Here is a 17074-nt window from a genome sequence, read left to right as displayed (position 1 = left end):
AACACCAAAGAATTGATGCTTTTGAACTGTGGTGCTGAAGATTCTTGTGAGTCCCTTGGACTGCAAAGAGATCCAACCAGCCCATCCTTAAGGAAATCAGTCCTGAATATCCATTGGAAGGACTAATGTTGAAGCTGAAACTCCAATACTTTGGCCACCTGATCCAAAGAACTGACTCATTGGAAAAGACCCTGATGCTGAGAAAGATTGAAGGCGGGAGTTCTCAGGGGATGACAGAGGATGAGATGGTTGGATGGCATCACCAACTCAATGGAAATGAGTTTGAGTAAACTCCGGGAGTTGGTGATGGACAGGGAGGCATGGCATGCTGCAGTCCATGAGGTTGCAAAGATGACAGAGGATGAGATGGTTGGATGGCATCACCAACTCAATGGAAATGAGTTTGAGTAAACTCCGGGAGTTGGTGATGGACAGGGAGGCATGGCATGCTGCAGTCCATGAGGTTGCAAAGAGTCGGACACGACTGAGCGACTGAACTGAACTGAACTGGTGCACTCCTTTCCCAATTTGGAACCAGTCCGTTGTTCCATGTCAGGTTCTAACTGTTGCTTCTTGATCTGTATACAGGTTTCTCAGGAGGCAGGTAAAGTGGTCTGGTATTCCCATCTCTTGTAGAATTTTCCAGTTTGTTGTGATCCACATAGTCAAAGGCTTTAGCATAGTCAATAAAGCAGAAGTAGATGTTTTTCTGGAACTCTCTTGCTTTTTCAATGATCCAATGGATGTTGCAATTTGATCTCTGGTTCTTCTGTCTTCTCTAAATCCAGCTTGAACATCTGGAAGTTCTTAGAGTACTGCTGAAGCCTGGCTTGGAGAATTCTGAGCATTATTTGGCTCAAAATACAATCAACTTTACATAATACATCTACTTTATATAATCTACTTTTATCAGGCTGAAGGGAGGGAGCCACTAAGAGAGTAACTTGCCCAACTTCATCCAGCTGGTAGACGATGGGGCAGGGATTTAAATCTAGCTATTTGTTGTTGTTCAGTCACTAAGTTATTCTGATTTTTTGAAGCCCCATGGACTGCAGCAAGTCAATCTCTTTTGCCCTGCACTATCTGCTGGAGTTCGCTCAAACTCATGTCATTGAGTTGGTGATGCCATCCAATCATTGTATCCTCTCTTGCCTCCTTCTCCTCCTGACCTCAATCTTTCCCAGCATCAGGGTCTTTTTTAAGGAGTCGACTCTTCACATTAGGTGGCCATCGTATTGGAGCTGCAGCTGCAGCATCAGTCCTTCCAATGAGTATTCAGGGTTGGTTTCCTTTAGGATTGATTGATTTCATCTCCAAGGAGTCCAAGCAACTCTCAATAGTCTTCTCCAGCATCGCAATTTCAAAACATCAATTCTTCAGTGCTCAGCTTCTTTATGGTCCAACTCTCACAGCTATACATGACTACTGGAAAACCCATAACTTTTGTCTCTGCTTTTTAATATGCTGTCTAGGTTTGTCTAAACTTTCTGTTTAGAAGGTTATTGGTTCAATAAATGTTATGGTATTTTGTTTAATAAATGTAGGCAAATCCAAATTCTCTCTTCTCGTATGAACTTATATAGCAATAGTCACATTAAAGTGATTATTGATACAATCAAATTAGTATTTGCCATAGTTGTTACTCTTTTCTACTCATAATATTCCTTTATTCTCCTTTTAATATCTATAGGATCAGTAGTGATGGCCCTTCTTTCATTTCTAGTATCAGTAATTTCTGTCTTCTCTTTTTCTTAGTTAGCTTAGCTGGACACTTATCAATTTCATTAATCTTTTTAAACAACCATCTTTTAATGTCATCATTCCTGTTTATAATTTTATTGATTTCTGCTTTAATTTTTATTACCTTTTCTTCTGCTTACTTTATTTTTCCTCCTTTGTCTAGTTTCCTAAGATGGAAGACTGAAGACAAAAGGAGAAGGGGGTGACAGAAGACAAGATGGTTAGATAGCATCACTGACTCAGTGGGCACAAATCTGAGCACACTCCAGGAGAAAGTGGAAGACAGAGGAACCTGGTGTGCTGCCGTCCACGCGGTTGCAAAGAGACAGACACGACTTAGTGACTGAACAACAACAACAAAGATGGAAACTTAAATGATTAATTTTAGATTAATTTTTTTCTAATATATGCATTCAATGCTATAGATTTTCCTCTAAGCAGTGCTTTTACTGTATACAACAAATTTTGGAAAATTGTATTTTCACTTTCATTTAGTTAAAAATAAGTTAGAATTTAAGAGTTCTTTAGCTTACACGTTACTGAGAATTGTGTTGTTTAACCTCCAAGCATTTCAGGATTTTTCAGCTATTTTCTGTTGATTTCCAGTTTGATTCCACTGTGAACTGATAGCATGCATAGTGTGAGGTCTATTTTTTTTTTTATTTGTTAAGGTGCATTCTGGGACCCAGCATGCAGTCTATCTCAGTGAATGCTCTGTGTGAAAGAAAGGAAACACTTTATTATTCTGTCGGGGGAATTAGTCTATAAAATCAATTATATCATATTGATTGATGGTGCCATTCACTTCGGCTGTGTCCTTTCTAAATTTCTACCAATTACTGAGAGAAGGATGTTAATGTCTCCAACTGTAATAGTGAGTTCTATTTCTCCTTTCAGCTTCCGAAAAAAGAACTTCTTTCAGAAGTTCTGAAAGAATTTCTAAAGTTCTGCTTCTCCCTTCAGCTTAATCAATTTTTGCCTCACGTATTTTGATACTTTGCTGTTGGGTACATACACATTAAGAATTATGAATTCTTAGAGAATTGAGCTCTTTATCATTATGTAATACCTCTCCTCTCTTTATCTGTGTTAATTTTCCTTGCTCTGAAATTAATGTTATTAATTTTAATATAAATTAATAATTTATTGATACAAACTAATGTTAATAATATTAATATTTCTTTGCTCTGCTTTGTCTGAAATTAATACTACTACCTCAGCTTTCTTTAGATTGGTGTTATCGTGGTATGTCTTTCTCCATCTCTTTACTTTTAACCTATCTATCTTTACTTTTAATCTATCCAGCCTATGTTTAAAATGAGCTTCTTATGAACAAAATATAAGAGCTTGTTTTTTTTAATCCACTCAGACACACAATCTGTTTTTTTCAGTTGGTGTATTTAGACCATTGACATTTAAAGTGATTATTGATATAATCAAATTAGTATCTGCCATAGTTGTTACTCTTTTCTATTCATTGCCCTTCTTGTTTCTTTTTTTTCTCGTATTTTTTTAATCTTTTTTTTTGTTTTAATTGAGCATTTTATATAATCCCATTTTTTGTACTCTCTTAGGATATTAGTTACACTTTTTTATTTAATTTATTCTTTTAGCAGCTGTCCTATACATTTATTCATCCAAGTCCTTTTCAGATACAACTATACAATCTCATGGGTAATGCAAGTACTTTATAACAGGGTATTCCCAATCCCTTCCTCTCATCTCTGATAACATCACTGTCATTCATTTCACTGTGCATAACCTTCAAGCACCAAATACCTTGGTTCTATTATTATTTTGAGCAAACTAATATCTGTTGGATCAACTGAAATTTTAAAAAAAGACATATTACTATTATTTATTCCTTCTCTAATGCTCTTCCTTTCTTTATGAAACCTAAAGTTTCAGAACTATATCATTTTTCCTTCTAAGAACATCTTTGGCTGGGAAAGGGGTGGGAGCAGGTTGCAGAGGGAGGGTTCCTGACGAACTTCTTTTAAGACGAAAGCAGGTCAGGCTTCCCTGGTGGCTCAGTGGTAAAGAATCCGCCTGGCAATGCAGGAGATGCAGGTTTGATGCCCAATCCAGGAAGATCCCACATGTCGCGGAGCAACTAAGCCTCACAGTTATCAAGCCTGTGCTCTAGAGTCCAGGATCCACAACTACTGACCCCAGGTATCACAACTTCTGAAGCCGGTGCACCCTGGAATCCATGATCTGCAACAAGAGAAGCCACCGCAATGAAAACCCCAAACAGCGCAACTAGAGAATAGCCCCCACCTGCCACAGCTAGAGGAAAACCCACACTGCAATGACGATTCAGCACAGCCAAAAACTAATAAATAAATTTTAAAATTTTTAAAAATAATGTGGGTCTACTGGCAACACATTCTCATCTACCACTAATCAACCAATCATTAACTGGACAAATTATTTAACTTGTTGCTTTCTGCAACTTCTACAAATAAAAAATTATCATCAAGCAAGCATTTTTCCTGTTCTGAAATTCCAGAATTCTAAGCACAGTTTTATCTGTTCAATTCAGTCGCTCAGTCCTTGAGACAAATAGGGTGAATATTAATGGGAAACATAGAAGAGATTTTGTTTAAAATGAAAAACACCTTTTATGCAAATAATCATTCCTTCAAATAGTTATTTCATAAATATTACTTCTCAAATACCAGCTTCTCTTAAAGTGAAACTCATTTAAATGCCTCTGCTTTTCCTGTATCAGTAAGTACAGAAAATCTACAATGTAAAGGTCAGTAAACTGTGGACTTTAGGGAAAGGTTTAAAATTTTTTTAACTAAAAAACGAGCTGGAACATTTCCAATATTTTCATTTTGCTTTAGTGGCCAGCAAATACATTTGGACCCAGAATTTACTCTGGAGCATGGATGTTGGAAAAGTCTGACTTAATGAAATGGAAGGGAAAGGAAAAAATCGCAGTAGGATAAATTAACACAGTAAGCCAATATAGTTGATCCTTGAAACTGTGAATTTAGCATTGAAGTTTCAGTAGACTAACGATCCTAAAGTCTGCATCCTGTAGTAATAGATAACTTTGCTAAAACGTTAATTTTTCAGAATCCTGTGCCCCACATGGCTGTGCATGAGCCAAGCATCCAAATCCCACAGTAGCCTCTTCAGTCTTTGACGTGTCACTGTGCACACATGCATTCTCATATGTACTATGCTTCATTTAGGGAGGAATTATATGCTACAATCTGTTGCTGTTGCTTAGGCTCAAGTTGCCTCCGATTCTTCTGCCACCCCTGTAGCCCACCAGGCTCCTCTGTCCACGGGATTTCCCAGGCAAGAATACTGGAGTGGATTGCCATTTCCTTCTCCAATATGTTACAATGGTAATTAATAACTAGGGATCCATGAATGTCTCTAGGAGATCTCAAAAAAAAAAAAATGTTTTACTCTATTTTAAAGAGAAAAAGAAATAGGTAAGAATAGATATAGATTTTTAAAATAATTTTTTTAAGTGGTACAAGCTACTGTGAGTAATACAAAGCTCCATAGTTTCTTTTCGCTATGTCAGTTAAGACTTTTCCTGTTGCAGGTAACAGAGACTCAACTCAAACTGGTACCAGCAAAGAGTTTTTGGTTTGTTATTGAAAAGTTTCAGGATGGTTTTCGGGCATGACATGAGCCTGGAACCCAAATGGTGTTATCAGGATGACAGCTTCCTTCCCTCTCGGCCCTGCTCTCACTGTTGTTCATTCTCGTTCTCCACTTGGCATCTGGGTTCCCATCCTCCCAGGTGTCTTCCAGCCGAGAAGACAGTGCCATTTTTTAACCTCCTTCATGAGTCCTGGAATCACACTGATTGGATCAACTTGGGTCACTGTCCACTCCTGATTACTCAGGCATTGTTCATATGTGCCACCTCTGGGGCCAGAAGGGAGCCCCAATCCACAATCCATAGGGTTGAGTCACAGAGAAAAGATTCACCAGAGGAAATTCAGGATGTTCTGACCAGGAGGAAGAGCAAATGTGTGATGGGTGACCAGAACAGTCACTGCCGCCTATGGGTGTTTAATACTGAAGTAACCTGTGGCTGCTATGGGGGAGAGCTGGGTCCTAAACAACCATACTTTCAGTATAAGGCTCTCCTGTTTGGAAAGCAAGGGAAGGTCCAGGGCTTTGGCGAACACAAGGGTTCCAGGAACTGTGGCAAAGAGTAGCTGTTCCATGGCTTTCCCAGGAAAAACATCCTAACATCTCTTGAGGATCTGTTGCTTCTCTGTGCTCAGAAATTTAACTATTAATGTAATTGTCAGAGAAATCCTGCTGACAGGGAAGCATTCTGTCTGAACTGGTGACCACATTTTTTCATTAAGCCAGCTTTTAGTGAATTCAACCCGTGAACAACACGAGTTCTTCGTACATACAAAGATTCTTTTCAGTAAATGTGTACCACAGTACCACACAGTACAAGGCTGACCGAATCCAAGAATAAGGAATTGGGGATTTGGAGGGCCAACCATAAACTTACACATGGATTATCCACTGTGAGGAGGGTCGCACTTCTAGCCTCCACATTATTCAAGGGTCAATCACACTTTCAAATTTATTTGTTAACGTGTTTATTTTTGTATTACTAGCAAGACCCAGGACTGCCTACATTTATCACATGCTCATTTTCGTATAAACACATCTTGGGATAAACAGACAAATAAATTTTATGGGGGATAAACCTATTTTATGTTATCTGAATGTTTGGACTAGCATTAAGCTACGCAGAAGACTGATCCTGTGCTTTAAATTGCCGGCCTTAAACTTACTTTAAACTTACTTGTATCTCACGAGGGTGAGTGACTCAGCGTGTGAAGATCACTGGCCTAAGCCCATGACCTGCAGAGCACCATTTTGTCCATCTCACTGGGAAGGGAACTGGGCACCAGAGTGACACGAAGGGCTGCGGAGACAGATTCAGAGTTAACCCAGCTCCACTCTGTGACCCAAGGCAAGTTACACAGTCTCTCTGTGCCTCATTTCTATCTGTAACATAAGGATAAAACAGCTCTTACCTCAAAGGACTGTGGTAGAATTAAATGAGATAATTCATGTTTAATATTTAAATCAGCAGTTGATATGTAGTATTTCATAATTATTAATGAAAGAAAGTGAAAGTGAAGTCGCTCAGTCATGTCCGACTCTTTGAGACCCCATGGACTGTAGCCACCAGGCTCCTCCCTCCATGGGATTCTCCAGGCAAGAGTACTGGAGTGGGTTGCCATTTCCTTCTCCAGGGGATCTTCCCAACCCAGGGATCGAACCCCGGTCTCCTGCATTCCAGGCAGACGCTTTAACCTCTGAGCCACCAGGGAAGCCCATAATTATTAACATATACCTATATATATTGGTCTTCATGTTTCTCTTCTCTAAGTTTTTAAGCTCTGTTTATAACGACATAACTTGCCCACAGTTCATCCAAGTTCAATGTCAATCACTCACCATATATATTACAAAATGGAAACTTATGCACTTGGAATTGGAACTAAAAATTGACAAATAAAGTATCTTTTATTTTATATACAAATATATAGCACTGACTGTGTTGAGGCTGTTATTAAATACTTCACTATATCAAACAATTTAATCCTCATAATAATTTTATGAGGTAGGTTCTACTATTATCCTAACTTTATAGATGAGGAAACTGAGGTACAGAGAAGTTACATAACTTGCCTAAAGCCACACAGCTAGTAAACTTTAGCTTTAAGATTTGAACCCTGACAGTCTGATACCAGAGTCCAGGTCCTTAACCTCCTTACCGTTTCCTTTTCATGTTTGTTATTCAGTTGATAGAGAAGGAAGTGTTGAAAGAGAAAAAAATAATTATTGACTTCTCACATTTATTAAGCACTTACTCTGCTGGAGTTTCATACCTACTTATTCCAATACTTTAATCACCATTAGTACTTTTAAGAATAACCGTAAAGAGACTTTTAGAGAGTGCTTAAATACCAGAATTTATTTCATGTAATCCTCTAATAGCCCTATGAAATAGATGTTATTAGTACTGCCATTTTACAGATGAAGAAAGTAAAGCTTTAAAAGGTTAAGTAACTTGCCCAAAGTCATGTGGGTGATAAGTGGTAAAGCTGAGCTTGAAACCTAGATTGTCTGGCTCTAAAACGCTTGTGTCTAACCACAATGCAAACACTCTCCTATCTCTGTAACCCTATGGGGTAGGTATTATGGTGCTATCATTATGACTAAATCACACAAATGCTTATTCAGGATCTACTCACAAGATACCGACCACTGGCATTATTATCTATCAGTTGAAGATGGGAAAATGAAGCCACAGAGACTAAATGGATATGAGGCTGCCCTAGTGAAACTTCAGTCCAGTCACTGGGCAAGCTAACTGTAGGCAAGTTTGTGAAGTGAATGACTATTTCCTTTGGGGTTTCCAAACTCTCTTTCAAACTCTTTTCTCAAATCCTAGTAACTCTGATTCCCCATGTTGGAAAATAATATATTCTGTCCAAATTATTATGACTCAAGAACTCAGAGTGGGTTAGAGAGGATATAATGAAATATAAATGTGGAGTTCTAAGAACGCTAATGCTGTCAGTAGACAGTTTCAGTTAAACGAGAATTTCTAACATTCTGACGTGTGGCTAAGGACAAGAACTCCCGCCACCCAGGGCAGAATGGCGGAGAAACTAGAAACTTTGAGAAAATTTTTGGATTCAGAAATAAAGAAATATGGATAACATTCTCAGAGCAGACAACTCAGAGGGTCTGGTATAATGAGAACAAACGTCCAAGTAGAGTTTAATTTATGGAATTTCTGTTGACCAAGTCCAGGGATACATACTAAGGTTCAGGTAACTCCGAGAAAGGCAGGGTCAATCTTAAATTGAGAGGAAAGATTAATAGCAAGCACCATGTGGTTCCCATATTATTGTTGTTGTTCAGTCACTCAGTTGCATCCGACTCTTTGTGGACACAAAGAAATATGGAAAACAGTCCTATGGACTGCAGCACACCAGGCTTCCCTGTCCTTTACTATCTCCTGGAGTTTGCTCAAACTCATATTCATCAAGTCAGTGATGCCATCCAGCCATCTCGTATTCTGTCGTCCCCTTCTCGTCCTGCCTTCAATCTTTCCCAGTATCAGGATCTTTTCCAGTGAGTCAGCTCTTCACATCAGGTGCCAAAGTATTGAAGCTTCAGCATCAGTCCTTCCAATGAATATTCAGGACTGATTTTCTTTAGGATTGACTGCTTCGATCACCTTGCTGTCCAAGGGACTCTCAAAAGTCTTCCCCAACACCACAGTTTGAAAGCACCAATTCTTTGGGGCTCAACCTTCTTTATGGTCCAACTCTCACATCCATACACGACTACTGGAAAAACCATAGCTTTGATTATAAAGATCTTTGTTGGCAAAGTGATGTCTTTGCTTTATAATATAGTATCTCGATTTGTCACAACTTTTCTTCCAAAGAGCAAGCGTCTTTTAATTTCATGGCTGCACTCACTATCTGCAGTAATTTTGGATCCCAAGAAAGTAAAATCTGTCACTGTTTCCCTACCTATTTGACATGAAGTAATGGGACCGGATGCCATGATCTTTATTTTTGGAATGTTGAGGTTTAAGCCAGCTTTTTCACTCTCTTCTTTCACCTTTATCAAGAGACTCGTTAGTTACTCTTTGCTTTCTGCCATAATTAATTTTCATAATGGCCTTGCCAAGTACCCATCGCCAACCTGTTTTATTGATGATGAAAACAGCTAAAAGAGTATCTAGATCTTTTCAGTGGGGTACACAGGATTCAGACCTATTTCTGATTCCAAAACCTTTTTTTAAAAACCATGCTGCCCTTTGGAGCAGATAAAGGGCACACCTCTTCCAGGATCACAAAATCTACCCCAGGGGTGGGATACAAAGGTGAACTACCAAAAGCCAAAGAAGGAGTGGATCAATGCAGCAGAAACTGGGCCAAGCTAACACAAGAGTGTGAGCCTGTACTTTACGCAACGCATCATGCCCCTCAAACAAAATCCCTTCCAAACTGCCTGTGGGCTATGCCAGTTTGTGCTGATTTCCCAAACAAGTGGCCTAAATGATAAGATTCCTGGTCATTAATGGAAATGTGTTTTCCAATGACCTCTAAGATGACATCTTTGGACCCTTCTTCTCTCATACTGACAGGTGTGACTTTTTGCTCTATCAGAGTTGTAACAGTTCCAGGATTTGAGTTTAGGTTTCAGAGTAAGAAGGCCATGTGACCCCAGATTTGCATACTCATGAGTCCTCAGGCCAAATTACCATGATAATGTTACTGCTTATTAGCACCTCATTACAAAGTCCTCAACAGGCTGATTTTATTTTAAATAAGCAAAAAAGATTCCCAATCTTTTAGACATGCATGCTGAAATATAAGCATATGAAATCATATGCCATCCATGATTTACTTCAAAATAATATTAGAGGAGGGGGAGGTGGGTACACAGGGTTCATTATATCGCTCTCTCTGCATGTGTATATGTTTGAAATTTTCTATTAAAAATTTTTAATATATTCTTGCCTAAGTTTTTGTTTACAATATCCCATCAGTCTGCTAAGCACGTCAGTTCCTCTTTCTGAAACTGCAAGTCCCAGCTTCTCTGTGATTCTTTCTCTAGCCACTCTGGCCCATGGGGTTCTCATCCTCCTCAGAAGTCATCATTTCTTCAACTGCATATAGTAAGAAAGAAGACAGTTTAAAATCAATATGCTAAACTTCCACATTATAAGTAAATAAAAAAAACCAAACCAACAAATTCGACCCAAATAGAATAGAAAGAAGATAACAAAAACAGAAGGAACCAGTAAAATAGAAAACAAACACACGCAGAGAAGATTATCTAAGCTAAAGGTTGGTTCTTTGAAAATTAATAACCCATAGCCTACTGTGGCAACAAATGTTTAAAGTTAGGCTATATGGACCACTTTCTAGAACACATACAACTTATCAAAGTTGACATAAAGAGAGTCCTGTTTCAGATGACCAGTGAGTAGAATTTCAAAAAAAATAACACAAGAATAATGATTATCCAAAAAAAAACTGTAATTCAAAATTTTTACACAAAGAGAACGCAAGCCTAGATGACTCTACCAGCAAATTCTACTAAACATCTGTGGAAAAAATAATGTCGATCTCAAAACTATACCAGGGAATAGAAAAAGAGGAGAAATTTATGAACTAGCATAACCTTGATACCAAAACCGAATACATTTTTTAAAAAGTAAAATTATAGGTTAATAATACTTATCAGTATACATGTAAAATCCCTAAACAGTTTATTTGCAAATGAAGACAAAAATATATGAAATAACAGTAAATATATCACAGTCAAGTTCGGTTTATTCCAGGAAAAAAAATTAAATCAATCACTATAATTTACTGCATTATAGGAAAAAGAATTTTTAAAAAAATATATGATCACATCAATAAATATAGAAAAGTATTTGATAGATTTCAACATAGATTCATAATTTAGAAAAGACTCTTAGCAAAGCAGAAATAAAAGCAAAAAGCCATCATCTGATACATAATGTCTACAGTAAACTGCAGCAGGTATTATATTTAATGGGAAAAAAAACTGCAAACTTCCTCTTTGAAATCAGGTACAAAATGAGATTCCCATTAACATCACTTCTATTTAACATTTTATTAGCATCCCTAGACTCTGAAGAAAGACTATAAAAAAATAATAATACAAGGATAGGAAAAAAAGAAATTAAAGATATGTGCGCTGTTAAGGGGGATTCCCAGGTGGTGCTAGATGTAAAGAACCTGCCTGCCAATGCAGGAAATGTAAGAACCGCGGGTCAGGAACCCAGATCCCTGGGTCAGGAAGATCCCCTGGAGGAGGGCATGGCAACCCACTCCAGTATTCTTGCCCAGAAATTCCCACGGAAAGAGAAGCCTGGCGGGCTGAAGCAACTTAGCATAATTCGGCATGGACTGTTAAGGAAACTAACAAGGGGTGGTAAACCACCCCAATCACCAGAACAGCAAGCTGTCACTGCCCATAGGCCTGCAGAGCCCAGAGGAGGGAAGCAGTTAACAAGCTCAGCGTGAACTGCAGCTGCAGGGGAGGGCTGCCCAAGGGCTCTGGGGAAAAGAGCCACCCAAGCTGGAGGGACTCAAGGGAATAAATACCCTACCACCCTCTAATCGCTTGCTGGTGCCTCCTAATACCTGGGTCCAAAGAAATACAGTCTTAGGAGGTCAGCTCCTAAGGCACAGAGCAGGGTAGAGAAGAGTGGAGAGTACATACGGAGGTGCAAGCAGGAATGTCCAGCACATAGTCTTTGAGGCAGCAGTGGGACACTCGGGCAAAAATCACCCCCCTCCCCATCCTTAAAGATGTGAGACTGGAACTCAAAGACAGCTCCAGCAGGACACACTTCCTGCTCTCAGAGAAGTTAAACTGCAGCTAGAGAAGGGGAGGCCGAAAGACTTCAATACACAATTGGTTAAATGATGTGGGTCAGGTTATAAGTACCATATGGCTGTAGAGGGGAGGGATATCAGTAAGAACCAAAACAGTCAGGATGCATATACACACAACCACGTATGAAATAGATCACTAACAAGGACCTCCTGTATCGTACAGGCAACCCTTCTCAAACTCTGTAATCACCTATATGGGAAAGAATCTAAAAAAGAGTGGATACATATATAATTGATTCACTTTGCTGAATACCTGAAACTAACCCAGCATTTAAAATCAACTATACTCCAATAAAAATGTTTAAAAAAGAAAAAGCAGTCAGGATGAATTCAAGTCAGACATGGAAGTAACCTGAGCCTTCAGGATAGATGGCTTGGTTAAATAGAAGGCAGAGGACAGGACATTCCAGGAAACAGGAACACCAATATAATTATTATTATAATTCATTTACTATTAGCATTTGAAAGTGAAAGTAAAGCTCAGTCGTGTTCAAATCTTTGAGAACCCAAGGAATTTTCTAAGCCAGAATACTGGAGTGGGTACCCTTTTTTCCCTTCTCCAGGGGATCTTCCCAACCCAGGGATTGAACCCACAATCTCCCGCATTGCAGGCAGATTCTTTACCAACTGAGCTATCGTTTACAATGAGCTAATTATGTATCAGGCACTGCTCTAAGTGCTTTATAATATTACATTTAATACTCAGAACAATCCTATGAAACAGGCACCAGCATCAGTCTGATTTGACAGAGGAAGAAATTAAGGCACAGAGAGGTTAAAAATTTCCCAAAGTTTAGGCACAGAGAGGTTAAGTACCTTGCCTGAGGCTGCACAGCTAGTATATGGTTCAGCCACAAGCTGAATCCAGGAAGTCCAGCTTCACAGCCTATACTCTTAACCACTCTGCTACCTCACTCTGTGAGAAACATAGTAACAGGCTTGGGAGTGAGATTATTTCGGAAGAGTAAAGCAAGTCTGCTAAAGCTATGTGGCATCTGCCCTGTTTTAGACGGACGGGATCGAAAACCCACTTCAATGATGATTGAAAAACCACTTTAAAGATGATGATGGTGGTGGAGGTGGTGATGATGATGTGATGATGGTACTTACATGCTGCTGCTGCTGATATAATGACAATGACGATGATGATGATGGTTTCTAGAATTCCTGGGAGCAGACAGAAATCAAGATTCCCTGTGAAGGGATGAGTTAATTACCCCATTAGTAAAGTTCTAAGAAAAAATTAGGGAAAAGTACTGAACCAGCGAATAGTGGGAAGAATCAACGATGGGCTGATTATACACTGTTTTATTAAGAGAAACTGGCTAGGGATCCAGAAAGAGAAGCAATTCAATTAATAACATTAGAAATAGCTAAAGAAAAAAAAAAGAAATAGCTAGAGAAGAACACTTTTTCAGTCAGATTGGTTTCAAGAATATCTTCTTCATTTACACACACACATTCCTTCACATTTCTCTGTTTGGACGATCATAAATAAGACTGTTTATAAACATTTGAGTATAAGTCTTTGTGTAAACATATTTTTTAATTTCTCTTCGGTGGAAATCTGGGGGAATTCTGGTAAGGATATATTTAACACTATAATAAGCTGCCATATTATATTCCAAAGTAGCTATACCATTTTCCGATTCCGCTAGCTCCACATCCATATCAACATTCTTATTCTCTGTTTTTAATTTGAGCCTTTCTAGTCAATATGTTGCCTTTAATTCACATTCCCCTGATGTTAAACATCTTTTCACGTGCTCATTTGTCATCTGTATATCTTCTTTGGTGAAGAGTCTGTTCACATCTTTTGCTCATTTTTTTAATTGGGTTGTTTATCTTCTTACATTTTAGTTGTAGGAGTTCTTCCTATTTTCTGACTAGACACAAGTCTTTTATCAGGTATAATTTTTGCAAATAGTTTCTTCCAGTTGTGGCTTATCTCTTCATATTCTTAAAAGTATATTTCAAAAATCAGAAGTTTTACATTTCTGATGAAGCATAATTTATCAACTTTTTATTTTATGGCTCGCATTTTTCATGTTCGATCCAGGAAGACTTCGCCTAGTCTAACGTCACAGTAGGCTTCTTGTATGTTTTCTCAAAGAAAGTTCATAGTTTTGGTTCTTATATTTAGATCTACAACACATTTAGAGTTGATTTTTGTACAAAGAAATACCAGGTCTCTGGATTATACAAACAGACCATTTACTACTCAGAGAGCATCTTAGCACCAGTTGTGATACCCAGTTCCCCACAGAACAACAACGAGGGCCTGACATGACGCTGAAGACGCAGCAGCGCTGAAACCAAAGGTGAAGACCGCAAAACTACGAGACTCGGAGTTCACAAAGGGACTGATGGCAATCTCTTCTCCAGAGGACGGGAGAGACTTTCACTCTGGAATTTAAACAAATCATCTCTGGGTAAGTGGTGATGAGTTTCCTTTTGTTTTTCCTCTTGTATCTCCCAGATTTCACCCACGGGTGACCCAAGGGAGGAACTTGGGTCTGGTAGCAAATAAACTCCAAGAGAAACACTGCCTTACTGTCTCGAGGACCAGGAAAAGGAGAACCTGAGAGCCAGCTTTACCACAAGATTAGGCCCAGTCCTGGGGCTGTAGGACAGTGGCAGTGGAGTAAGCATCCGAAACCTCCATAACTTATTATTCTAAACAGAGGACGTGGGGAAAGGGACTGCAGAGGAACCCCTACCATTTTTTTCTGTCTTTGTTTTTTCTCCCTATTCGGCCCCATGGGTGGCCCCATCACGCAATGCAGGTGACTAAACTCCTAACAGAAACCTGTCTTTACAGCCAGAGGATGAAGAAAAGGGGCCCCTGGGACTCAGAGAGTGTGAGGGAAATCTTAGAGAGCAGAAAGATAGACAAAGGGATCCCTAATTCTCTACATGCATAGACTCACCCATGACTAGGCTTACTCCCTAATCTGCACATGCTTAGAACTGACCCAAAGCAGCATTGTAAGGGCTTTGAAAACTGAACTGACATAGAAGGCAACACACAACTTACAATCCAAATATAACCAAGCTGATTGTATACCAAAACAAACAAAAATCAACATTCTCCAGAGAATTTTAACAGGGCTGAGAGACTCACCACCTAATACTCAAAATACAAGATATAATCCAAAGTTATTCAGCATACAAAGAACCAGGGAATTATGATCAATTTGTAAGGAAAAGAAAATTAGGATATGCCAACCCCAAGACAACCTAGATATTGAAACTATCAAAGACTTTAGTCATCATATCCATGCTTCATGAAGATAAACCTTCCTTAAATGAATAGAAACAGAATTTTTTTGCAAAGTAATAGATTCAACAGCAAAGACTCAAATAGAAATTTTAGGACTGAAAATAAACATTTTGTATGAAATAAAAATGATGCACAGCTTGATAAAAGAACAGAGGCAATGAGAATGGAAAGGGCCAGTGAAACTAAAGATTAGACTGAAAATAGATAACAGCAGTTATTCAACCTAAAAGTGGGGGAAATAAACAGAGCATTATCAAATAATCTAACATTTGAGTCACTGGAGTCCTAGAAGGACAGGAGAAGTAAATTAATACAAAAAGAATTTTTGAAAAAATAATGGCCAAAAGTTCCCTAATATAATGAAGTCATAAATGTACAGATGTCAATTTTTAAGTTTTAAGAAAAAAAAATTTGGTATTCAGAAGTTTGATTTATGAATCTGGAATGATTTTTATTCTTGTCCCAAAAATATAAACTTCCGAAAATCAAAGTTTTTTTTTCTTAAATCTTAAAAACTGACACATTACATACATGGGAACAAGTATTTGACCAACTGCTGATTTCTCCTCAGCAGCCATGAAGACCAGAAGACACTAGAACAATATTTTTGAGAGCTGAAAGAAAACAACTCTCAACCCAGAATTCTATATCCAGTGAAGATACCTTTAAGGAATGACAGTGAAATAAAGACATTCTCACACGAACCAAACATAAAAGAATTTGGCACAAGCAGATCCACTCTTTAAAAAGTGACAAAAGAAGTTTTTCGGGCTGAAAGGAAATTATACCAGAGGGGCACTTGGACCATCAGGAAAGAAGGAAGAACAACAAAGATGGTAAATATCTAGGTAAATATAATAGACTCTTTGTCTTCTTTAATTTATTTAAAATATGTATAACTACTGAGAACAAAAATTACTAGTATTCTCCAAATTTCAACAAATGTACATGTAATACTTCAGACAACTACAACTTAAAGAGTGTAGGACAGATGGATAAATATGCTTTTAGGCTTGAGATAAAGGGCTGGAAGCCCAGAAAATAGAGGGCCCTGGATGCAGAGATCCTTTGGTAATGGGTTTTCACATGATACCAACATGCTACTAAATCCTTTTGCAAACTGTTTATGTTCTTAAATGTACTGATGTAGGGGAAAGTGCACTTAAATTATTCTGATAAAGAGATAATATTTTCCTATATTTCTAAGCTTTATTTTTCCCTTAGTCGTCACCTTCTTTGTCTGAAATGATATACAACAGCCGTACAAGGACTGGGTGATAGAAACACCAAAGAAGGGTGAAGTCACTAGTAGCAGTTAGCGCCACAGGGAGAAGGTGATGGCGCCCCGCTCCAGTACTCCTGCCTGGAGGATCCTAGGGACAGGGGAGCCCGGTGGGCTGCAGTCCATGGGAGAAGGCGATGGCGCCCCGCTCCAGTACTCCTGCCTGGAGGATCCTAGGGACAGGGGAGCCCGGTGGGCTGCAGTCCATGGGAGAAGGCGATGGCGCCCCGCTCCAGTACTCCTGCCTGGAGAACCCCAGGGACAGGGGAGCCCGGTGGGCTGCAGTCCATGGGA

The 17074-nt window shown here is 38.8% G+C and overlaps 1 long non-coding RNA gene across 1 annotated transcript in view; it reads right to left on the bottom strand.

Annotated features, from left to right (window-relative positions):
* Positions 1-3316: 3316 nt before the first annotated feature.
* Positions 3317-17074, bottom strand: part of LOC139182775 (uncharacterized) — a 25127-nt gene continuing 11369 nt past the window's right edge. The window contains exons 2-3 of the long non-coding RNA XR_011566340.1: positions 6548-6670; positions 3317-3957 (exon numbers count right to left, since the gene is read on the bottom strand). This is a non-coding gene — a long non-coding RNA (uncharacterized lncRNA). The remainder of the gene's footprint in view (positions 3958-6547; positions 6671-17074) is intronic.

This window comes from Bos indicus, chromosome 4 (assembly GCF_029378745.1).
Source record: "Bos indicus isolate NIAB-ARS_2022 breed Sahiwal x Tharparkar chromosome 4, NIAB-ARS_B.indTharparkar_mat_pri_1.0, whole genome shotgun sequence".
NCBI lineage: Eukaryota > Metazoa > Chordata > Mammalia > Artiodactyla > Bovidae > Bos > Bos indicus.
Note: the sequence above shows the minus strand (reverse complement) of the source record. Positions and strands in the feature narration are given on the sequence as shown.